The sequence below is a fragment of the Eubalaena glacialis genome, chromosome 2, assembly GCF_028564815.1.
Source record: "Eubalaena glacialis isolate mEubGla1 chromosome 2, mEubGla1.1.hap2.+ XY, whole genome shotgun sequence".
NCBI lineage: Eukaryota > Metazoa > Chordata > Mammalia > Artiodactyla > Balaenidae > Eubalaena > Eubalaena glacialis.
Window position 1 is genome coordinate 7816129 of NC_083717.1, and position 24777 is coordinate 7840905.

A 24777-nucleotide genomic window follows, 5' to 3' on the forward strand; every position below is an offset into this window, starting at 1 on the left:
CCTGGATTCTCTGTGCCTTCTGGTAGGAGCTTCATTCCCCAGAAAGAGAGTTGACGAGCTCTGTGATACCAGCGTCGCACAGGATTAGCCAGTCAAATAGTCTGATGGCTTTGTTTGTGATGAAATGGGGGGAAGACCCAGAGGGCTTGCGTGCCCCGGGCTGAGGGAGCCCGCCTCGGCTGCACTTCGCCCCTGTGGCAGGTACTTCTGCACCTTTGGATTTCTCTGTGGTCACTTGCTTGTGGACTGCGTTTTTCCATCTCTGATTGGAAACTCCGAGGGCAGGACCTTGTCATCCTAATCTCGTCCTACCCAGCGTCAGGGCTTCTTCCTAAGTAACTGCTGCTGTTCGGGGTCGGGCATGGAGGCTGGATTCAGACCCTGAGTTTGGCTGTCTGTTGAGTGGTGCTGGGCCGGCTTCATAAAGTTCGTACAGCAGCTGAGGAGGGCTGGGCCTCTGCAGTCAGACTTTGTTTCAAACTCAGTGTGGGTCAGCATCTGAGATCTGCAGGAGGAGCTCGAAGTTCCTTTTAAAAGCATCCTTTACTTCTGTTTTTGTATCTTTTTCGTCCCACATTTCCTGAGCTCAAAACCCTCCTTCCTAAGGACTTGCCTTGAAACACAGACACACACACAGACACACACACGCCACCACCGCCAACAACAACACAACAGATCCTTTTAGGGGAAAGTGTTGTCCTGTACTGTATCCCCAGGCCCTGGAGCTCAAGAAGAATTGGCCTCGTGATACACTGCAGAGGGTCCCAGCTGTGTCGAAATACAGAAGACCCTTCTGGCGAGTGGACGATCTTGTGTGTCTGTATGTTTTCCTTTCCTTTGCTTCTGTTGGTTAATTACTTCCACTGTGAACTTCTCCCCATCCTTGCTGGCAGGATGTTGGCAAGTAAATGTGCAGGTTGGTTGGGTGGGACCCTGTCTTCTTCCTGCACCCCACCCACTCTGTCTTTACAATTTGGGTGGGGTGCTGTGTCAGGCCAGGACTTCCCTGACCCCCCCTTTTTTTTTTTGTTTTAAACATCTTTATTAGAGTATAATTGCTTTACAATGGTGTGTCAGTTTCTGCTTTATAACAAAGTGAATCACGTGACCCCTTTTTAAAAAAATAGAACAGACAGAGAACTGTGCCACCAGCTTGTGACCTCCCCTAGATGAAAGGATATTAAAATGGAAAAGGGCAGTGGACGGGTGGGTGGTTGACCAGGAGTGTGAGTTTGCATCCTGTTTTCAGAGTTCTGTGGTCCATACCATGGTTCTGCATTTCGTGTCACTTGTGGTTAATGAATAGCAGATACTTTTCCTGTAGTCTTTTTGGTTCTGGGTTGCATACATTTCCCCAAAGAGTCCTGACTGGATCTTAAATAAGACCCCGACTGTCTTATTAGCTAAGTGGAAAAGGAAATGTCCTTCCTACTCTGCCTGGGTAACTTCCGTCTAATGTGTATTTTTCTCTGTCCAGTTTCTTTAAATAGAGAAGTAGTGTGAATTGGTGGGCTCTGAATCACGCTGCTTGGTTCCACCTTCTGGGCCTGCAGTTTACTAGCTTTATCAGTAAAATGGGGATAATAATAGTACACACTTCATAGAGTTTTACAGGAATACAGCTAGTGCACCAGCAGAGTGCCTGCATATAAGTCAGCACTCAGTTCAATGTTGAAAAATGTGGGTATTGATAATAACATAAACCTCAGTACTCTGGTGCTGTTTTTGGAACTGTTATCCATCTCCTAGGGGTATGGTCACCGTCTGTTCTTTAATCATGATCAGAGGGAATTGTTTGAGAACTTGTGCATGCATTTCTGAGGTTGACAAGGAAGAATATTTGAAATTGGGAGTGGCCCAGAAAACCCGGATCTCTTGGGTAACTTGCAGCAAACAGGATGCTGGTAATATGCTCTCTGGTTGGAGACCGGCTTTTATTTTAACGTACCTGGAGTTTTATCTGCTGTCACCAAGACTGCGTCAACAGAATGCCCGAGCTGAAACGGTCAACCTCAGCAAGCATCGCATGCAATTTTAAAAGAATCTTCCTCAACACCCTTAAGTGTGCCTCCTTATGGTAGTGGCTTTGATTTCAAAACTGCTGCAGGGGTGGACCCCTGCAGATGAGCCCAAGTCAGACATCCCCTGGGACCTACCGATGGTTTTATCAGGCTGGGCGGGGGACTTCTTTCAGCATCTTTCAGGCCAGTTGATTCCCACAGCGTTTGGTGGCGTGGAGCTCTGAGACCTAAATCAGCTGCTGCTACAAGTGAGAGAGTCTATCAGGAGCTGGCCACGCCCTGTCACCTCGCAGACCTAGTTTCCAGCCACTTTCCTCTTCCGTGCGCTCCAGCCACACTGGCCTCTTTTCTGTTTTTCCTCATCAGTGACCTTTACAGAATCGGCCCCCTGACCCTCTTACCCTGCTCACTTGTCCTCCTCCCCCAGGTGCTTGCAGACACCTTGTCTGCTCACCCGTTTCTCGCCCGTCTTCCCCCTGCCCTCGCCCCATCACCAGAATAGAAAGACCATGAAACCAGGGTTTCCGGCGCCGAGACACTGCTTTGTTCTCACAGGCGGGCCTTTGCTGGACCCCCAGGTGCCCTTCCGGTAAGTGGGGTGGCTTCTCCTACCTCCAAAGCAGCACCAAGTAAGAGGTCGTTAGGTTTTTTTTTTAAATTTATTTATTTAATTTATTTATATTTGGCTGCATTGGGTCTTCATTGCTGCTCGTGGGCTTCTTTTGTTGCGGAGCACGGGCTCTAGGTGCATGGGCTTCAGTAGTTTTGGCACGTGGGCTCAGTAATTGTGGCTTGCGGGCTCAGTAGTTGTGGCTCACGGGCTTAGTTGCTCCGCGGCATGTGGGATCTTCCTGGACCAGGGAGCGAACCCGTGTCGCCTGCATTGGCAGGCGGATTCTTAACCACTGCGCCACCAGGGAAGCCCAAGAGGTCGTTAGGTTTTAATCACCGAGGGTAACGGAATCTTCTGTGTTCTCAGCATGCCGGCAGAGGGAAATATTTGGGAAGAACCTTCTGCAGAATACTTTATTTTAGGTTCCATCTGGGCATGAAGTCAGGATCTTGGGAGGCTAAATATGAGGATCAGGTTAGCATTACCTTTCAGTGAATTAAAATGAATGAAAGGCCAGTGAATTCAAGGCCAGGCATAATCCTATGCCTTTGGCCTTTAACAGTTTTTTTTGTTTTTGATAGAAAATAGCCATGTGTTCAGTGCACTTTTATTTGTGGGTAAATGAGTATAGGACATTAGCCACAGTGTTGCCCCTTGTTCTTTATATAAAGTCCAAGTGGGGAACTTCTTTGAGACTGTTAACGCTATGATATTTTTTTCTTTCTCTTGGGAAGGAAGATGAAATGCCAATTTTTTTCTGATGAGAAGTATATAACTTTTTTGGGGGGGTTCTGGCCACTAGGAAGCTCAAAACCACCTTTAACACTCATTTCTGGAAATTATATTAGCCCTGGTGTATCCCACTTTGGCTGTTTCTTCTGTAGTGTGGCCTTAATGTTTAAATTCTGTTTATCTAGTTGCATGTATGACTTTTGTTCTGAGGCATCCTGAATATTCTTTGGAAAGAACTAGAGAATGACACAACAGTTTTATCTCCCCTCATCTCCTAATGAGAGGTATTGAATAGCCCACTTGCCTTTGAAATTCTGTTGCCTTGTGTGTTTTTGCTTGGGTAATGCAACTGACAGAAATTTCTTTATTTGCTTCGGTAGAATTTCCATTTCTTCGGTTGATAAACCCAAGGAAGCCATTTTAGGGTACTTTCCAGCCGGATAGGGAAGTAGGAACTTGTAAATAATCAGAGTACAATTCTGAGGTGACTTTCTCACTGGTTTTATCTGGTTTATTCCAGTTGCGAGATTTTGGTTACTTTGCAATAGAAGGCTTTAAAATAAATACGCACTGTTGTAGGGAAACCAGATAACTCACATCTGAATATTAAAATACAATTTCTTAAGCGTTGCTGTTTCCGGAGGATTCGAGTGTTTTCGTTCAGTAACTTAGGCACCTTCCTGTGTTCAAAGATTTACCCAAATTGCTGTGAATGTTTACAAGCGATGCTTGAATAGCTGAACCTACTTTCGAGAAGCTTATATTCTAACAAATTAGTTTTCATAATTGGTGTGTCAAATTGGTAACTATTTCATAAGCAATTAAGGAAATATCTTTCCCCTTAGAGGATCAGTTCATTTACTGACTTGAGTTTAATGCGTAATACGACGAGTGGGTCTTTTCCAGGTGTTTGGAACAGGAGGTTTTTCTGAGAGGCAGAAATTAATAGGAAGTGAGTGTGGTTTTTTGCTTTGTTATGATTTTGGGAAAGTCTCAAAATGAAATTTGTGAACAAGGCTCTCATTTTTAGCGTGCATTGAGATGAAAATATTCTGTGCTGTGTGGAGAGTCTGATTGGAAATGTGCCTGGGATAGTGCTAAATCGCAGATGAATTAAATCACGGCATTCTTACATGTGATTCCACCTGTACAGTGTTTGATATCAGCAATGATTTGTCGGGCAAGATGTACGTATTTCTCTTCTGCCTCTTTCTCCCTCATTTTAATCTCTTCTAAGATAGTCATGTTTTTCTTTTCCTCAACAGGAATTCCTAAGTAAATACTTCTTTCTGGTGACTGAGCTGGAGTTTGTGTTCTTTTCTTGCCTTGTCAGTGGCCCCTAGTTGCTTTCTATGGGGAACAGATCCTGAATGAAGGATGCTGTATTTATAGCAAGGATGAAAAGTGAACAGTTGGCGAGAGCCCATCTCTTGTCAAGTCTGAGATGGACTTTTTTTTCTCCCAGTGAAGACTGGTCATATTTATAAGATGGTGGTCTTATTTCAGAATCTCCAAAGGAAATTGTGTCTGTGATAGAGAAGGATCTTGTTTATTCTAGATTTTCCTTCACTAACTTTGAGAAAATTACTCAGAGAGGTTTGGCAAAGTGAAGAAAGATGAAAAATGGATTGAGTTGGGAATGTGTTAATTCACCTGATGTTCGTTAAACTCCTAATGTAAGACCCAGCGTCCTGGGCATAGGTAAGGATGCAAGATATTCACCCTCGAGGAGCTTATGTCTAGCTAGGGAGGCTGAGCCCATACTTTGAGTTAACAAGTATGTTAGGCAAAGTAGTTGCTCATTGTGTTCAAAGTAAAGTTGGTACCACTTTGCTTATTGAACTTTGCTGATTGGAAGAAAGCTTTGTACTCCCATGCACTTGCTCTGAGCCTGAGACTCAGGGCCCACGATGCCCTTTTTATACATAAAATTAAGTGTCAGCTTGAGGACTGAGTTCGGTTGGGAAGCACTGGGGAAAAGGACCATCCTTAGGTGGTATTAGTCATACAACCTTTACTAAAGCTTGGTTTAACTCATTCTATTTCCCAGCCTGCTGTAGCCCCAGAAATGTTTATTGCTGGACAAGGTTTGTTTGGAGAGAAAATGACTTTCATACTGGAGTTGTATGTGAATAGAAAACTGTGGATTATAAGTAGATAGGTTTATTCATATTTGTGGTAAAAACTTTGGGCCTACTTAACCGGAGTTCCCACTGTGGACATGTGTTGTCACGGTATAAGTATAGGTTTATAGATCTAAGTTTAAAGGACAGTTAGGGAAACTGGATCTGAGATTAGGGTGAAGGAATAAGGCCCCTCCTACCTTCTTGAGGGCTGAACTCCTCAGATCTCAACTTAGAAAGCCAGGGCAAACACTGTGATATTAATCAATGTACCTTTGAAATGAAAGGAGTTTTTTAAAAAGAAACAATTGTTTGATCAAAAAAAGCCTTGCCTGATTATTTTCACTTTTGACCTACTGCTTGAAATTGGTGTTTTAATTTCTTCAGTTTCCTTGTTTTTAATAGAGGCGACACATTACTGATCCCAGAATACTTTGGGAAGATTTAATCTACTCAAATACCCTTTCTCTATTCAGTGTTCTGATAATTTCTCCTCTGTTTAACTGAATTTTCATAGTGTTTCAACCTTTTTATCAACATATTTTTTTTGAGCATTACAACTCTCTCTCATTTTGTAATAAACATCCTTATTTCTGTTTTATAGTTGGAAAAAACTAAGGTTCAGTAGTGTAAGTTGAACACACTGTTAGGATTCTAATTGTTTAAGGAAAAAAAATGCCCAGTCTTCCCTCCTCTGTTTCTCCTCGACTCTGGCGCAGCTGCCACGCTGAACACCTTCTGACACCAGATGTTTGGGGGTTTTCCGCCACCAAGCAATTCTCTGGGACACCAGCTGGGTGTCCTGCAATGTACTCAATTCTGTTACTATCTACCTGGAACTCGGTCCCAGGAGACCGCCCCCTCCCCTCTTCACATGCCCATCTCAAGTTGTAGGTCCCCAGGTTACCCACAACTTCTGTCTGACTCGGCTACAAATCGGGGGTCCCCATGACCTCCTCCGCCTCCGATTCAGTTACTTGCTAGACCAGCTCACAGAACTCAGGGAAACACATTTACCAGTTTTTTTTAAAGGGTATGGTTAAGGATCTAGATGAACAGCCAGATGAAGAGATACAGAGGACAAGATCTGGGAAGGTCCCCGAGCACAGGAGTTTCTGTCCCCATGGATTTGGGGTGTGTCACCCTCCCAGTATATGGACATGTTCACCAACCCGGAGGCACTCTGAACCCCATACTCTGGGGATTTTTATGGAGGCTTCCTCACATAGGCGTGATCAATAATTAACTCTATTTCCAGCCCCTCTTCCTTCACCAGAGGAGTGGGGGAGTGAGGCTGAAAATTCCAAGCTTCGAATCATGGCGTGGTCTTTCTGGTGACCAGCCCCCATCCGGGAGCCATGTAACGTAACCTCATTAGAACAAAGGATACTCCCACTGTGCTTATCATTTAGGAATTTACAAGGGTTTCAGGAGCTCTGTGTAAGGGATAGGATCAAAGACCAAATATTAGAAGAAGAGACGCCCCCAGTTGCTCTTTTTCAGGAGTTCTCTGCCTAGAACTGGGGGCAGGGACCAATATATATATATTTTCTATTATCTCACACTAATGCTACAGATTACAGATTTCTTCCCAGTTGTGCAGATTTCACCAGGATTACATAGTATAGAAAGCCTTCATCTTTTAGGGGAATTTCCCAGTTGTTGACTGCTTTCTAACTCAGGTTTGTTTTTTTAATTTTTGCTTTTAACTGTGATAAAATATATATAACATAAAATTTACCATCGTAACCATTTTTAAGTGTACAGTCCAGTGGCATTCAGCACGTTCACGTATCATCCATCTGCAGAGCTTTTTCATCTTCCCAAACGGAAACTGTACCCGTTAAACACTAACTCCCTGTTCTCCCCTGCCCGCCAGCCCCTGGCACCCACCATTCTGCTTTCTATCCCTGTGAAAATGACTACTCTAGGTATTTCATATAAGTGGAATCACACAGTATTCGTCTTCTTGTGGCTTGATTTATTTCACTTAACATAAGGTCTTCATCCATGGTTCATCCATGTTGTAGCATGTGTCAGAATTTCAGTCCTTTTTAAGGCTGAAGGGTATTCCATTGCAGGTATCGGATACATTTTGTTTACAGATTCATCTGTTGATGGATCTAACTCTGTGTTTTATACGGTGGGTCACAATCGGCGTTTTACAACATAAAATACAGTAGGAAATGTTTGCCTGTATTAGGGATCAGTGCTGTTTTGTGACGTGTGTGTGTGTGGTACTAAGTCCTGTTGAGTGTTTACATTTTTTACGGGCAGAGGAGAGTGGAACACTTCGGGATCTCCCGGGTCTTATGCCACTTCTCACGTAGAGAGGTCTGCAGTGTTTCCCATGTTTTGGGTGGGGTAGACTAGGAAAGAAGGAGCAGGAAGACTAGGTTAACTCATGGGGCCTGGTTGTTTGTTTTAAGTGTCACGTGTCCACAGTGATACACTTGGAAGGAATTCAAGTGAACCCAATGGCCAGACAGCATTGTTTGTAAACAGTTTTCAGGGTTTTCCGTGGAACCTCTTTCTCCTGTCTTCCTGGGGTGCTTCCACCCCACCCTACACCCCACAGGGCACTGAATGAGGCAGGGCTGCGTCACCGGGAGAGCCTGCAGCTCCCGTGTGACGGGCTTGGGGCAGGAGCTGGCATGGACTGTGGACCAGAGCTGAAGTCAGTTCACTGAATATTACGTCTCATTCACGCCTCCGCGGTTGTCCTTTCACACTCTTTGCCTAGATCTAGACTTGATATTTCCTACTAATTTCGTACCAACAATCTAAGCCCTCCTTGGTTTAGAGGGGCAGACCCTTCAGCCCAGAGGTCACTCAGGTATTTGGACAGAATTGGGACTAGCGCTCAAGGCCCTTCTTCCCCTGATGCCATTTTTCTCACTGTATTAAACGCTTCCCCCCAAATAGAAGCATGAAAGCACATCTTATGAGTGGACCATCACGTCATGAATTACGATCCTCAGGAGCGCAGATTTGCATTGTCTCAGAGCCTGGATGCGATATGCATTGTGGGGTTACAGGCGATGTTAGAACTCCACCTCCGCTCGTTGGGGAGGGGATTTGTCAGTAGTCGGAAAGGTGAATCGAGCGTGATCGAGGTGTGCAAATGTCGGGCTGGGGATGGTGCACATGCAGACCTGGGGAGATCCCAGTGTGTTTGGGGTGTGCGTGTGTGTGTTTGTGTATGTGTGTGCGTGTGAATGTGTGTGTGGTTACACCACTTAATGAGGGAGCTGATTCTTAGGGGGAAATGTTTGCTTTCGTTGATAGATTTCACTTAGCCTGTATAGAGGGTATTTGCTTGCAAGCAAGCTCTGCTGATGTTTTCTGCACACGTGCTGCCAGAGACAGCGTGTTCCATCTGGAAGGTCGGTAACTGGTACCAGGGTTGGAACAGTTTGTTTTTCATTGTTTGCTCTCCTTTCTGTGCCTGATGAGGTCATGCAGTTGCACACAGAGCTGATGCAAACTTTCCTGCTTTCCGAAGTTGCTACAACATCTCCCTTTGAACTTTAACTCTGACTGTTTTGATTTCCAGTAAGAGAGCTTCTTGGTGGGGTGAGGGGCAGTGGTGGTAAATCCTTGTTCGGGGTGCTTTTCTTTATTGCTAGAAAAAAGTACTGCTGTTGGGAGGTGCGTTCTTACTGTGATCTTTTTATCTGTTGCCTTGAACAAGGAGCCTGCACACATCCAAAGAGATCAGTGTTCATTCTCCATGACGTTTGGTTGCTTATGCCTTGAGTAGGTGACAAGTGTGGGGTGATTTTCTGGGCAAAGTTTATCTTACTAAAGGCTGATTTTTAAAACGTTGGATGTTGATGATGAAAGCATAGATACGTGTGTATCTGAGGTCATAATAAACCTTGAGGTCTTCCCCTGGGCCACTGAAGAATCTAGTCCTTCAAATGTGTGAACTTGAACTTGTGGATTTAACAAAACGGCAGATCTATACAAGACTAAATAAAAAGTCACATCTTGTTATGGTTTTGGATGTCGTGTCTTTGCCAGGGAGAGAGTTCTGTAAGAGGCTGTCTGTCTTGCAGTCATAAACTATCTTTTTTTTTCCCCGACAATTTCTTCCAATGCCCAGCCATCTCTGTCAAACTCTGGATGAGTTGCCCTTTGCTCACCTTTTAAAAATATCTTTTGATGTTGAGTAGGTTTTGTCTCCATTATTTTATCCAGGCTCCATTCAGTGTCTGGGCTCCTGATGATTAAATTGTGCTTTTTCTTTGAAGATCTCCACTTCCGGTACAACGTGACTCTCCAGTGAAAATTACTGATGTGTATTTTGAAGTACTTCATTTTAGCAAAATAGCACTTGCTTTGCAGTTGTTTTGCTCATCATCTCCACTTTCTCCCTGGTGGTTGTGGGTATAAAAAAACGCAAGCTTGTGAAAACAGCAACAAAGCACTCTGAGAGGCCTTGGTTTTAATTTGCTGCTTATTCCTTGGTGGGGTTTAGGAAAGATGCTTTCTCGGGTGTCCATTATGGAAACAGTATTTTCAGTCTCTGTTCATACCTGTCTAATGACCAAAGGGATTTAAATGCTCTCCTTCATTGTGGTGTCATAATTTCCACAGTAGCTTTGACTTGAGTTGCTACTACTACTTCACACTCTTGCCTGCCCTAGGTGTGCACATATTTGGTGACAAAGTAATGTTGATAGAGATAAACAGATCACACACACACACACCTTTTTATTTTTTTTTGCTGGGTGCATTTGCAGTGCCTTTTCGTTTGAGAAAAAAAAAATATGGGCTACCCTTGCTAACGTAGGGCTCTTACCTACCTTGTGCACAATCATATTTATATAAAAATAAAATTTTCAAAAGCAGTGATACATGCCATCTTAACTAATAATGGCTTAGCTTTTGAAAGCTTTCATTTACAGAAGAATTCTCTTTCTGAAACTAAGGAAAGTGGTTTAGAAATACCCATTTATTGGTAACCACATTAGTGGAAAATGGGCTTAGGTGCTGGGGATTTCTGCTCCCCTATCTGTGTTTGGGTTTTTGCTGGGCCTCTGGCTCTCCCAGCCTGCGTGGTCGGGTGTGGAGCCGAGACTCTGTCTGTCACGTCCCTGGATCTCGGGAAACTGCAAAAGCACACGTGTGAGGCTGGCCAGTCCTACTTCTTCAGGAAGCCCAGCCTGGAATTGACGGGGAAGGTGGGGAGCTTGTGGGCCATGTGAGAGAGGAGGCAACGGCCCTTGATGTCCTTCCCAGGGGCTAAATGTTGAGTAGCCATCATATCTCTTGGTGACCTGTGAGCTTACTGTACTTTTTTGTTTGGTTGGGACCCTGTACCCCCAGGCCTGGCTTATTAACTCTGTCTTCCCCAAAACCTGAGAGCAAGGTTAGACTGAACAGAAGTACTTGAGTCATTCTTGAGTCGAGGACCTTTTTTTGCATATTTTTTTCCAAATAATACTAAAACCTTTTTGCTGTTTGACGGTTGAATTTTTCTATCTTCCATAAGACTTAAATCTCCAGATAGCATAATCGTAACACGCACGCATGCGTGCGTGCGTGCCCATATGCGCACATACACACACGACAGAAAATGCAACTCACCACGACACAACACATGTAGACCCTCCCCTTCTTCTATGGTGATGTGAACAGTTTAGCATTTTATTGTCAAGAAATGTATGTCTGTACTCTGTTTCTATATTAGTTATTGGCAGTGATATCAGTAAATCCATGAAGATCTTCTGGATTCAGATAACACACGTAACTAGTGAAATGTGAGAGATTTAAGGAGACTCTCAGGATTGGGTGAGGGTTTGAATATCAGAACAAAGTTGGTTATTTGTGAAACAGATATCCGGGAATTGAGTCCTGAGAGGAAAGGACTTTTTAGACAAGGACCAGAGGAACTCATTGTAGAGCTTTGACAATTCCTAATCTCTTTTCTTCAGGATAAATCTCTATCTTTATACGATATCAAAATGTCAGTGTGTTGAAATACACATGTGCTTCTGTGGCACGCACATTGTGGGACACCAGCTCCCCTATAGTTTCCATTTAGTGTGTCACCAGCCATCCATCCCGTGGACCACACGGTGGGTGGTACCCACCCCACTGCCTTCCTCCCTGCAGTTACCTCGGTGGGGTCCCCCAGCCCCGGAACTCCTGGAACTTTCCTCCGAGGACTGTCCTGTGCTTCCTTAGACTTCCAGACGTTTCCACGGTGCTGGGACTCTTGCTCCACGGTCAGCCAGCTTCTCCCCCAAAGTCTTCCTTCACTTCCTGGTCCTAATCCTGATGGAACCCAGCTGCTCCTCCCACATCTCGGGGTGGGGCCCCCGCTTCTCCTGGCTCTCAGATCCTTCCTCTTCCGCTGTCTGCTCCTTCGAGGCTGACTTCAGTCGTGTCCTGTCTCTGACCCTCAGTGCTGTCATGTACTGTTGGTGTCTCCTCATTTGTTGAGCATTTTGGCACCTGGATGGCGATCTTCTCCACCTGGAGTAGTTGTGAGAGCTGCCTGGGTGATTCCAATGCAGCCAAAGCTGGGTGACCAGCGGTCCCGGTTTGCCCAGGACTTGGGGGTGGGGCTTTCTTCGATGGGGGGGCTTTCCGTTTTAAAACCATGCCGGTTTGCCTGGGACTGGGGCCTTTCCCAGGACACGAGACTTGGATGAGTGGGCCACCCTGAAAGAGTCACTATTCCAGATGTTGTTAATACCGGGAACAGCTCCTTATCTGGAATTCAGAGGTCCCACTTGATGGCCAGAACCTTCTACCTTCCAGTTCACCTGACAGGCTATCCCTAGTATCTTCAGAGTTTTGTCTTTCCAGGTTCGTTTCCAGCCCGTGGCCCCTGCTTTCACCTGGCGTGTCCATCGTGCCCTGCCTCTGCTTTTCTAATTCCCTGGCCAGCATTTCACCAAGATGCTTATCAATCCACTGAATCCCCTCCTATCCGCCGTCCTGGCACATCCCAACTCTGGAGGGTTGGGCAGCCCATGGTCTCTGCACCTGCCCCTGAACTGCCAGGTTCTGTCAGAGAAAGTCACACAGATGCGGCGATAGAGTCTGGTCGTCAACTTCAACGCTGCCTGGAAATCAACTGATTTCTTCATCAACACTCTCACTCTCCCGCATGACTATTTTCAATTCTCTCAACACTTCTTAAATCTCCAATTTCATCGTCAGCCCCGTCCCTCCTGCTGGTCCCTCACTCTCAGCAGGTGTTCTTTCCACGACTAATAAAGCAGTTGTGTGAAGGCCCTTTGCTCCTCTTCCCACTGCCCCTCTGCAAATCTGCTTGCTCCTGGATCCTTTTCTCATCTTTCTGTTCACAGTGTAAGAGGTATCCATCTCCCTCACTTTCTAAAAGTCAGTTTCTCCACAGCCATCCCCTCCCTATTTCCACCTCTGTCCTGGTGTTTCTTTCTCATGAGGATTTATGAATGCTCAGGTCTCTCCCATCTTAAAGCAAAAACAAAACAGAACATACACTGTGAAACCCACACCTTCCCTGGTGCCCTCCTCTTTCAGCTGTCGCTTTCTCTCTCCTCCTCTTTGATTAAACTTTTTGAGAGGATGTTCTACTTTCTGGCCTGTAGGAGTGATCTACTGCTGCCTGACAGAGCATCATATATGACACACAGTTCTCATCTCACAGTTTCTGTGGGTCAGGAATCCAGGCACAGCCTATACTAGCCTGTACTTCAGGGTCTCACCAGGCTGCAGTCCACGTGGGCACTGGGGCTGTGGTCTCATCAGAGGCTCAGTTGGAGAAGAATCTTCTTCTGAGCTCACTGAGGTTGTTGACAGAATGCCTTTCCTTGCAGCTGTGGGACCTAGGTCACCCTTGGTTCCTAGAGGTCATTGCTCGTCCATGACACAAGGGATTTCACTTAATTCGTGGCACCTTAGGTCCTCACAGATGGCGAGGGAGGGAGAGGGGGAGAGAGAGGGAGAGAGTGCGAGTGAGCAAATCCAGCAGGATGGAATTACGGGAGTGATATCCCATCACCTTGGTCTAATTCTGTTGGTTAGAACTGAGTCACAGGTTCTGCCCACACTCAGAGGGAGGGGATTAAACTAGGGGGGAACAATGGGAGATGAGGATCATGGGGACCACCTTAGTCTGTCTGTCCTGTCTCAATTTGCTTATTTCCATTCACTCCTTAAACCACTGTATTCTATTTTTTTTTTTTTTTAATCTCCACCACTTCACTGACACTAATCTCAGAGGCAGAATTGGCTACGTGATGTGCAGGGCTCTGTGCAGAATGACAGTGGGAGGCTCCGTGTTCAAAAATTATTAAGAATTTCAAGATGGCAACAACAAAGCATTAAACCAAGTGTGGGGCTCATCTGAGCCCAGCGATGCAAAGGTCCACACCCGTGAGGCCAGCCTCCCTGTTGCTAAATCTAGAAGGCACTTGCTTGTGTGCTTTCTTACTTGACCTCTCAGCAGTTTTGCTTGTCCAGTTGCCACTGCTGAGAGCATCTTGCTTTCTGAAACATTTTCATGTCCCTGAGCTTTTGAGACCTTGCGCCCTCCTGGCTTCCCTTCTCTTTCTGGATCTTCCCCTTCAGTCTCCTTTGCAGACTCCTCTTCTTTATCCTTCCTTTTATATTTGAGGATTTGGAGGGTACCTTTGTCACCCTGTGAGTTTCCTTAGCCTCAGTTGCTTGTGGATTTTGGGCTCCCAGATCTACATAACCAGCCTGTATCTGACTCCCAGGCTCAAGCATTCACGTCCAGGCTTCCTTTATTCACTCGTATGCTTTATGGGCATCTAAATGCAGTGTGTCTGAAGGTGATCTCCCTGTTTTCTCTGATCAGGCTTGTTTCTCCTGAGTCATCCATTTTGGCCATTGGCTCCACTGTCTCCCCAGGTGAGTTTGGATTTCTGGTTTTGCTGTGTTCCTGTCTTGAGCCCCCTCTCTCTTCTGATTGATCTTACTTGTATTTAAGGTCTGTGCCTCCACATGGCTGTGAAGGGCTCGCCCTGGGACTCTATTTCATCCGGGTGATCTTCCTGTTCTCCGGGCCTCCCGGGCTTTGTTCAAACCCAGCATACTTCACTGCTCTTCTCAGTTAAGGGTCTGCTTCCCCGCTTAGAATAGGAGCCTCCTGAGAGCAGAGACTCAGTTTTGTTCCCTGCTTTATCCTCAGTATTGGGAAGCTGGGCACCTGATACATCCTCAATAAATATGTTATTTTTAAATTTATTAATTTATTTATTGGCCACACCGCGGGGCATGTGGGGTCTTAGTTCCCCGACCAGGGATTGAGGGATTGAACCTGTGCTCCCTGCGGTGGAAGCATGGAGTCTTAACCACTGGACTTCCAGGGAAGTCCCAATAAATATGTCATATTTTAATGAAAGAGTTTTTTATTTTCAGCCTGATATTTTAAAAAGCATGACTGTTTTGTTCCTTTGTAGAAACCATACGTTTTGGAAAAACAGGACAACTGCATAGAAGAATTTCCTGTTCTGGAGATGCTAGGGGTACCTATAATGTTCCAGTAGTTTGGGACCTTTTGATTGGATTGTTGTTGATTAGAAAGTAAAGTTGTAACAGGCACTACGTGGGTGTTTTCTTATTTCCATGGAGTTCTGGGCCTGGTGGTTGGGAGGGAGCATGTGTCATTGGGTCTGCAGAATTCAAAGAATTGTTTGTGTCATTTGGTAGCAGGAAGTAAAAATGTGATAACTGTGAAGGTAAGTAGGTATCAGGTACCATCATCTGAGTCACTCTGCTCTTACTCCAGATGTTTTGACATATTTTTATTTTTGTTTTTTTAACCAACAAGTGGAGAGGTAGTTGTGGTCAGAGATCTACATCTCTGATTTTCCAGGATCCTGTTTTCCTTGCAATATCTGCTTTAAATAGTGTTTGGTAATAGAATGTCGAAATGCATTTCAGTATTTGGGGGCCTAATTATTTAGAGACTAAACATGGGCCAGAAGAGGACGGATTCCATTCAGCAAAGACACTGCTCATCTATCAAAGGTCTTGGAGAAGTCTCATTTTAAGCAGAAGTCTGTTACAAGCAAACAAAATAATACATACACTTATTTGTTAAAGAGACCCTTTATTCTACAGCCTAGTGGCTCTCAAACTTTTTGATATCAGGACCCTCTGTTTATACTGTTAAAGAGTATTTGAAGACCCTCAAAGACCTCTGTCCGTTGTAATATCTATTGATTATTTACTGTGTTAGGAATTAAAACTGAGAAAGTTTAGAAAATTTGCTTAAAAATGGCAAAAATAACAATAAGCCCATTACGTATTAGCAGAAGACCATTCGTATTGAAAAGTAATGTTTCCAAAACAGAAAAAAATAGTGAGATGAAGTGGGTTATTTTACATTTGTGCACATTTTAAAAATAATTTTTTAAATGGAAATAACTATTTTTCAAAATTAAAAAAATTAATGACACTGGTGGCATTGTTTTACATTTTTGCAAATCTATTTCACAGCCAGCTTTAATAGAAAATAACTGGGTTCTCATACCTGCTTCTGCATTCAGTGTGTTGATAGGTTGTTTTGGTTGAAGTATACGTAGAAAATCCAATCTTACACAGATACATAACTGGTAAAGGTGGGAGTACTGAAATAACCTTTTCAGAGAATTATGGATGGTACAGTGTGGATTCTGAAACTGCAACAGTGATCTTTCCTCAGTCTGTTACATTAAAATTCATTAAATTATCTTTCATTTTGAATAGGACAGGAGGGTAGCTGAGTCAGTTACAATACAGCTATATAATGGCATATTATGCAACCATATTTTAAAAGTATTTTATCACAGATGAAATGCTTACAAATGTCATAAATTGTCTACTGAATATGACCCTCATTTTGCTAAAAAAAAGAAAAGAGATGTGTATTTGTATTAACAGAAAGGAAAATATATCAAAATATGGATATGTTTAGTGATGCATTCATGGATGATATTTTATTTTCTATATACTTTTCTGATTTCCAAATTTTCTATGATCGCATTGCTTGTAAAACCGGCAGGGGGCGGGGGAGAGTTTTTTGTTTTTTTTTTAATAGAGAAATAAGTATGTCTGTTAAACCTTTTCCCTCATCAACAGGTCACCTTGTACATGAAAACCCCAGTTTTTATAGTTGGAGTGGTAACAACCATCCCTTTTCCCCCTTCAAGTTTTTGTTTATTTAGCAGACTAGTGTAACTTTTCTATGCCTGTTTTCAACCTCAGAACTTTTCCTCTTTATTTGAATAACAATTAATTGATTTATTAGAGAAACTTTATTCAAGACTTAATCAAGCAAAGTGTTGATTGTGGAACTTTATAGCAGGGGCATAATTTGCTTTTTCTCATTTCTGCTACACCTCAGGCAAGCACTGATTCTTTTTTTTTTCTTAATTTATTAATTAATTTATTTTTGGCTGTGTTGGGTCTTCGTTGCTGTGAGGGCTTTCTCTAGTTGCGGCGAGCGGGGGCTACTCTTCGTCGCGGTGCGCGGGCTTCTCATTGTGGTGGCCTCTCCTGTTACGGAGCATGGGCTCTAAGCGCGCAGGCCTCAGTAGCTGCGCCACGAGGGCTCAGTAGTTGTGGCTCGTGGGCTCATAGAGCGCAGGCTCAGTAGTTGTGACGCACGGGCCCAGTTGCTCCGCAGCATGTGAGATATTCCCGGACCAGGGCTCGAACCCGTGTCCCCTGCATTGGCAGGCGGATTTCCAACCACTGCGCCACCAGGGAAGCCCAAGCACTGATTCTTATGTAAGTAAAATGCAGAAGGATCTTGTCCTACAGTGATAGTAGAGCTCCTTGCATAGCTGAGAAATAGTCCTGGAAATTAACATGCAATTAACCTCTCAGTTATTGCCTCTGAGTCCTTTTGTCAGTGGTGTGTTGAGTATTTCTCTTTACAATTTTTTTTTTCAAAGTTTTTTTTGATGTGGACAATTTTTTTTAAAGTCTTTATTGAATTTGTTACAATATTGCTTCTGTTTTATGTTTTGGTTTTTTGGCCAAGAGGCATGTGGGATCTTAGCTCCCCACCAGGGATGTAACCCACACCCCCTGCATTGGAAGGTGAAGTCTTAACCACTGAACTGCCAGGGAAGTCCCTCTCTTTATAGTTTTATGGCTGGAAGTTGAAGTGTCTACCCAGAGATGCAAAGGGCATCTCACATCTGGGAATGAGCTCCCTGCTTACCCCTGGATTTAGAAAGCATGTTTGTTCACTGTTATGTAGCTGATGTGGTATTGTCCTAACGTATTGCTGCTTTAAGGCTTTTGTCCTTTGTCTGTGGACAGGAATCCAAATCTGCTGATGGTCTATTTTCCTGAAAGTGGAGGATTCCATCCTGTTGGTATTTCTTTATGTTCCTTATGATATGATTAAGTGATTACTAAGATGGCTACAAAGCACCCACAAAGCAGGAAGTTAGCAGTTTTGCATCCTCTACTTATCATTTTAAAGATATGAACATTGTTACTTTGATATTTCCAGCTGAACATTCAGTTCTGTGGCTTTAGTTAATACGTTAGTGACTGTTGGCGTTTGCAGTCTCTCCCAAAACTGTTTACTAAGGCACAGCTCACTTTGAAGTATAAACTGTGATGGTAACTATTTAATTGTTCGTCCTAATACTGTTTTACATTAAAAGACCATTCTGTCCTCTGCTTAAAACAATTGAGAATATTCTACTTGGGGGCACCCTTAAAGCATTCATTATTATATTTGGAAATATTCTAATTTAATTTTAGTCAGATTTTATGAGTTGAGCATTTTGGAGGCTAAGAAATATACTCCAAATAATACCTAGTGGTTTCTTCCTTTTATAATGGAAACCACTCTTTTAATTTAATTATTTCTTGGGTCTGTCATCATCTTTTATGTAATAGACTGGGCTTGGAAGGTATCACAGATTCTAAGTAAGACACGAGAAGTGTCATTATTATTGCATTACCATAATCATAAACTGCGGGAGCCTTTAGAATATAACCTGAAGAACTTGCCACGATACAGAAGATAGGCTTCATGAGGGCAGGAGCTTTGATTCCTTTCCTGCTAATTGCATACTGTTTAGGACAGTGCCAGGCACTTAACAGATATGGAATAAATACTTGATGAATTATTGGAAGATTGGACTCACTAGATTCCCTCTGTGGACTACTGTAAACAATATGCATTTGCTTTCCAGGAGTCATATCTTCTCCGAAACGGCAGGAGTAGCTTTTTGAAAGTGAAAGGCTTGTTGTGTGTAGCTTGACTCAAACCCCACCGGGCACTGTGCCTGACATACAGTTGTTTAGAACAAAATTCCAGTGGGACCGCCAGGTAGTTGCTTCTTTTTGCTCATGTTTGTCAGTGGCTTCTAGAATCATCATATGCCCAGTAGGTGGAGAAAATGGGGCATGAAGAGCCCAGGGAAGTTTATGGGAAGCTGTTTTGAATTTCTCATTTGTAAATACTGGGACTTTGGCATACTGGAATGTGATTTTTTTGATGATAGGCACGGAAATGGTATGAACAACCTGGATTAAAGTTCTTGTTGAAAATAACTTGGTGTGTCAGACATTTATCAGAGGCTCCATCAGAATTGATGGCAGCTGTTTTATCCAGGTACCTAAAACAGCTTCTGTCATGCCTTCTCCTTCTCGGGGACCTGCCACACCTCTGTCTCACTGACCATGTCACAGGGAAACCACATCTGGTTTCAGAGCCCTGGGTTACCTGCTCCTCTTACTGATTCAGCCGAATCTCCTGTCACTCACCCCTTCAGTCCCCTTGTTTCAATCAGGCTGGTGTCTCCATTGTTTCTCCCATCCGTGGGCCCTTCCTGCTGCTTAAAATCCCCTGCTTGGTCACTGCTGACTCCGCCTGGTCACACCCTTCTTTTGAGGCTTGCTTCAGTGGAGTTTCACACTCTGACTAATCTGTTTTGCCTACTCTCTACAATTTTGTTCTGAATCAAGATGTAGTGTTATGTGATACTCATGTTACTTGTGTTGATTTAGTTTTTACAAAAAGACTAAATACTCTTAAAAGGGATTCTTGTACTTCTTTTATATTCCCTAAGCCTGTGATGGGCGTTTGTTCCAAATGAAAAAAGATAGAAGAAAAAATAGGAAATGCTGATGGGACAGACTTGACTTTGGAACACTCCGCTTACCCATTCTGAGGATGTGGGGAACATAGGGGCCCTGAGCTAATTAATATTGTTTGATTATCTGGATCTCAAGCCACTGAGTGAAGCCGTGTGTGAAATAGTCCTGACCTGCTGGTTGAAGTGAGACTGTGCAGGCAGGGGTTGTGGATTTGGAAACCTGGGGATGGTGTGAACATTGAATGAACTAGAGTGTTTCAGCTTGGGAAGGAGGATGTTGAAGTTTAAACGAACACAATTTTCTTCACATTTATAGACAGCTTTTACCAGTTCTTGCAGCACAGCACAACACACTTCTCTGATGACCGAATGAGAAGCTGTGGGCTGAAAGGACTTCAGTTCAATAAGACTGATTGAAATTGCTCGTGGGAACCTTTTTAGTTGCTTTTTTTTGAAGAAAAGGGTAACTTCAATTTCCCTGGTGTGGTTTCCCCTAGAATGGAATTCCTGGAGGGCAGGTCCGCCAGTGTTATTTGCCATGTGTCCTGGTACTCAGTGCTGGCACAAGAGGTGCTCAGTGAAGGTGGGTGGATGGATGGATGGATGCATGGATGCATGGATGGATGGATGGATGGATGGATGCATGGATGGATGGATGCATGGATGGATGGATGGATGCATGCATGGATGGGTGGTGCAGCTGCTTGGTCTTGGAGATGGAGGGAGAGGAGACTCTTGGAGATGGAGCAGTGGCTCTTGCTGTCCTGACCAGCCTTCCCTCTTTCCCTGGTTGTGTTATGGCCCAGACCCCATTGGAGGTGTGGCTGATCATGATGGGCGCTCCTTTAGTGCTTCTCTACTGGAGCTGGACACACCTTTTTTTTTTTTTTTTTGAAGTTTCACCGATGATTCTGATGTACCGGGGAGGATTGGAAACCACAGCTGTAGTGTTTGAAGGAAAATGGAAGTTAACTTAAGCCAGTTTGTCCACATGTAAATAAACAAAAGCAGCTTATCCTTTTTGCTGGGGGCCGGGGGAGGGTGTTATTTTGCTGAGATGGACCCACCTAACTCACTAGTTGTTTTTCTTCCCCCTACATCTTCATCTGCTGTTTTGGACTTTTTTTTTTCACGTTTAGCTCTTGGCAGCTAATAAGAATTCAAGCTCTTTGGGCACATTTTTATACCTGGGAGAACATATTATAAAGGTGTTGAAGTGTTTCTTAAAATTTAGCAGCAAAGTGTAGGTGGTTTCCAGCTCCAGCCGCTAGATTTAGAATCTCCCTGCTCAACTCCCCATCCAGCCCCCGGATTTCCAGTCCTCTCTGCGATCACCAGCAGCACAGTTACCAGCAGCTTAGTCTGAGTTCAGAATCGCAGGAAGGAAAGCGGCTGGGAAAACCGGGACCAGGTGAGCACTGCCCGTTGACCTCTCTGTTTAGTTATCTTCCTGGACAATTCTCGAAACGTCCATCCAAGTTTAGTCATTTTCTGGCTGTGTAATAATTCAGACGGTACTTTGTGAATCAGTAACCTTTTAATTAATTTATTTACTTTTATTTTTGGCTGTGTTGGGTCTTCGTTTCTGTGCGAGGGCTTTCTCTAGTTGCGGCAAGCGGGGGCCACTCTTCATCGCGGTGCGCGGGCCTCTCACTGTCGCGGCCTCTCTTGTTGCGGAGCACAGGCTCCAGACGCGCAGGCTCAGTAATTGTGGCTCACGGGCTTAGTTGCTCCGCGGCACGTGGGATCTTCCCAGACCAGGGCTCGAACCCTTGTCCCCTGCATTGGCAGGCAGACTCTCAACCACTGCGCCACCAGGGAAGCCCAGTAACCTTTTATATGTTATGCATTTTGGCATCGCTAGGAAGGTCAAGTAGTTATTTACCTTTTACACCGCAGGGTGAAGTAAATAGGAATTTGGAAAGTTGTTTGTGAGTGCCTGTGCGTGTGCTCCTGCTAAGCAGGCACGGGAGGAGAGCAGTTAGGGACCCTGTGGTGAATTGCAAAGCATAAAGATGCATTGATGGGGGAGGTGAGGGAAGCGTGATGCACTGGGGAAACCCGGAGGGAATTACCTGGACTGAGGGAGCGTGGGTCCGAAGAGGAATTTAGTCTTTTTTTCTAAAAATTAAAAAAAAAAAATGATTTGCCTGGCTCCAAAACAGGAAGAGGTGGCTCTGCCTCATTTCTGTTTTCTGCTAGTAGTGGACTTCTCTCGCAGGGGATAAAAACACCATCACACAGCAGTGAAGAGCTCAGACGCTGGTGGCAGACCCACTGGGCTGATGAGGCTCTTCCAGCTGCACGACCTTTCACCAGTTGTTAACTTCCCTGGGCTTCAACTTCTCCTCTTTCAATAAGGACAGTAATCCCTCCGTCATAGGACTGTCTCGGAAGGCAAATGACGTGAAAAACGCAGTGTTCAAGATGGTGCCTGGGACTTCCCTGGCGGTCGAGTGGTTGGGACTCTGCACTTCCACTGCTGGGGGCACGGGTTCGATCCCTGGTCGGGGAACTAGGATCCCGCATGCCGGGCAGCACGGCCAAAAACCAAAACCAAAAAACCAAAAAACAAAAAACGGTGCCTGGAACAGAGTAAGCACTGAGTAAATGTTAACAAGAAGGAGGACTAGTATTTCTAAGGATTACCTGGGAACCAAACTGTCATTGATAACAGAGTTTCTATTACAAATTTCAATGTTTTAAAACTCCCATTTAAATCAGGAGATTGCAGGAGTGCACAGACCCACAGGGTGGATATTTAGTGGGGAGAAATAGAAAGAGTAGAAATTAATTTTGCCCAAGACAAGTGAATGCTTTTTTTATTGGTCCATGACCAATTTAGGACAAAGAAAAATGTTCATGGGCTGCATCCTTTCTAACCCTGCAAAATTTACTGAGACACTGAATTGCTTTAACAAGTGATAATCAAACATTTAGTAATTGTAAGCCCTGGAGATACAGTGGTGCACAGACAGCAATGGCCCTGATGCTCAGGTAGCTTCATATCTAGAGGGAAGATGATCAAAAAACATGTGTCCAGCAGTAAAACGAGCAGTTCCCCAGACTGTGAGGGGTGGGATGTGAGCTTAGGACAGAGACTGATGGTGGAAGGACCCAAGTTAGGTGGGGTGATCTGGGCAGGTGATGTTTGAGTGGAGATTCAAGGGTGAGCCAGTAGTACGGAGAGATTTGGGATGGGATGGGATGGGATGGGTTGGAGGGGGTACTGGCGTGAGCACAGACTAGGTGAAAAATGAAGGGAGGCCGGCAGGGCCGGAGGGCGGGGAGCAAGGTTGCAGGGAGAGACGGAGAGATGCAGGGGACGGGGTGTGAGAAGTAGGCCCAGGTCAGGTCAGGTAGGGAGTGACGGCCATGGTCAGGGGCTTAGAGAAGCTTCTGGGGAGTGACCTGACCTAAGTTACATTTTAAGGCAATCCCACGGGCAGAAGATCAATTCTTAGTGCAAGCTTCCTGCTTTAACATTTTTCTATTTGATAATGAAGAAAACATCAGGAGAGCGTTTTTAGCCATGGAAATGTTGGTATCTGGATATATTTGAGAAGCAGTAATGACAACGAGACCTTCTGAGTTTTCAACCTGAAATGACGTTGCAGCTGAACTGTGAGGCCAGGCTGGTGGCCCTGATCACATCCTACAGGCTCCCGGCAAGAAGAGCACACAGGAGGTGGCTGATCTAGCCAGAGGTTGGCACAGCTTTGTGGTGTCAAGTGCAGAGCTGTCATTCGTCTGGGCTGTGACCGATGAGAATACTGTGACCTGGCCGATGGCTGGCAAGCTGAGTGCTGACCGATGTATTTCCGTTTTCAGTCACAGCATCCAGGCCAAGCCAGGAACCATCCAGAAACTCCGCGATGAGCACTTGTAGATCCTCTGTGCTTTTGGGAAGAGTAACATGGACTACTTTAATGTAAATTTCTGTTAGCAAATTACGGATGATGAAATCAGTTGTTTCGGATGACAAAGAAGGACCCTTTGCAAGGCCTCTTTAAAGCAATCGTTATTAATCCAACAGTGCTCCTTTTTATGTGGAGCGCTGAGAGAGGAGTGCTATGCTGTCTTACTGGTTTGCCTCCAAGTATGGAAAGTCCCAACACACAGGCAGTGAGGGGCTGCATTTCAGAAACAAGCTTTAATCGGGATTTCTTCTGGTCATGGATCTTCCGAGGAGTCACCCTATTGTTTTGTATTATAGTTGCAGATGGGCAAAAAGCAGATTTCTCACGTTTCCCTTTTTGGGAGGGATGGGGTAGTGTGTGTGGCTTCGAAAGGCCTGTCTCTGTTGGAGCCTGACTGTGTTGCCTGGTGCAGTGTGTGTGCAAGAAAGTCTGCAAGTTTAGATCAGACTGCCCTGATTAGTGAGAACCTCTGGTCTCCTGGTCTGGGGCTCACAGGTGAGGAAACTGACCCCAAGGGGCAGGATCATTTGCTGAGAGCACAGAGCCTGTCGGTGGCTGAGCTGGGACTAGGACCTGGCATTTTTGGTGCTGGGACCTGTGCCTTTTGACAAAACACGTTGTTTAGATTAATTGTAAAGAATATGGTTAGTAACAGATGTAATGAGGAAATAAATAATGTCCAATTATTCCAAGCCAGTGAGTTGAATCTTTTTAAATCTGCAGTGAACCATTTTAAGAGAAAGCAAAATTTGTTTCTTGCTAGTGAGGTAGAAGCAGAACTTATTTTAAAAAATGAGGATGAGGCAAAATAAAACTAGATTAAAGACAAATAAAAATGTTAGTCTAGGATACTTTGTATCTTTGTTTTATAATCAGGCTTTAAATTAGAATGTCGGTGGGTATACACACTACTATATATAAAATAGATAACTAATATGAATACTGTATAGCACAGGGAACTCGACTCAATACTCGGTAGTGACCTAGATGGGAAAAGAATCTAAAAAAGAGTGGGTATATGTATATGTATAACTGAACCATTATGCTATACAGCAGAAGCTAACACAACATTCTAAATCAGCTATACTCCAATAAAAATTAAAAAAAAAAATAGAATGTCAGTGGGAGTGACATTTAATGATTCTAAATTCATAATGTCATCAGTACTTAATTAAAATAATGGATGTATTAGTGAGTCTACTTTTGTTAGATGATATTATTTAATCTGGTAGGTAGTTTCATAATTTTTTTCTAAGGGTAAAAAGACGCTGTATCTCTTCAGATTATTAA

At 44.2% G+C, this 24777-nt stretch overlaps 1 protein-coding gene across 3 annotated transcripts in view; it reads left to right on the plus strand.

Annotated features, from left to right (window-relative positions):
• FAM107B (family with sequence similarity 107 member B) overlaps positions 1-24777 on the plus strand; it is a 221314-nt gene that overhangs the window by 152849 nt on the left and 43688 nt on the right. The window lies entirely within an intron of this gene.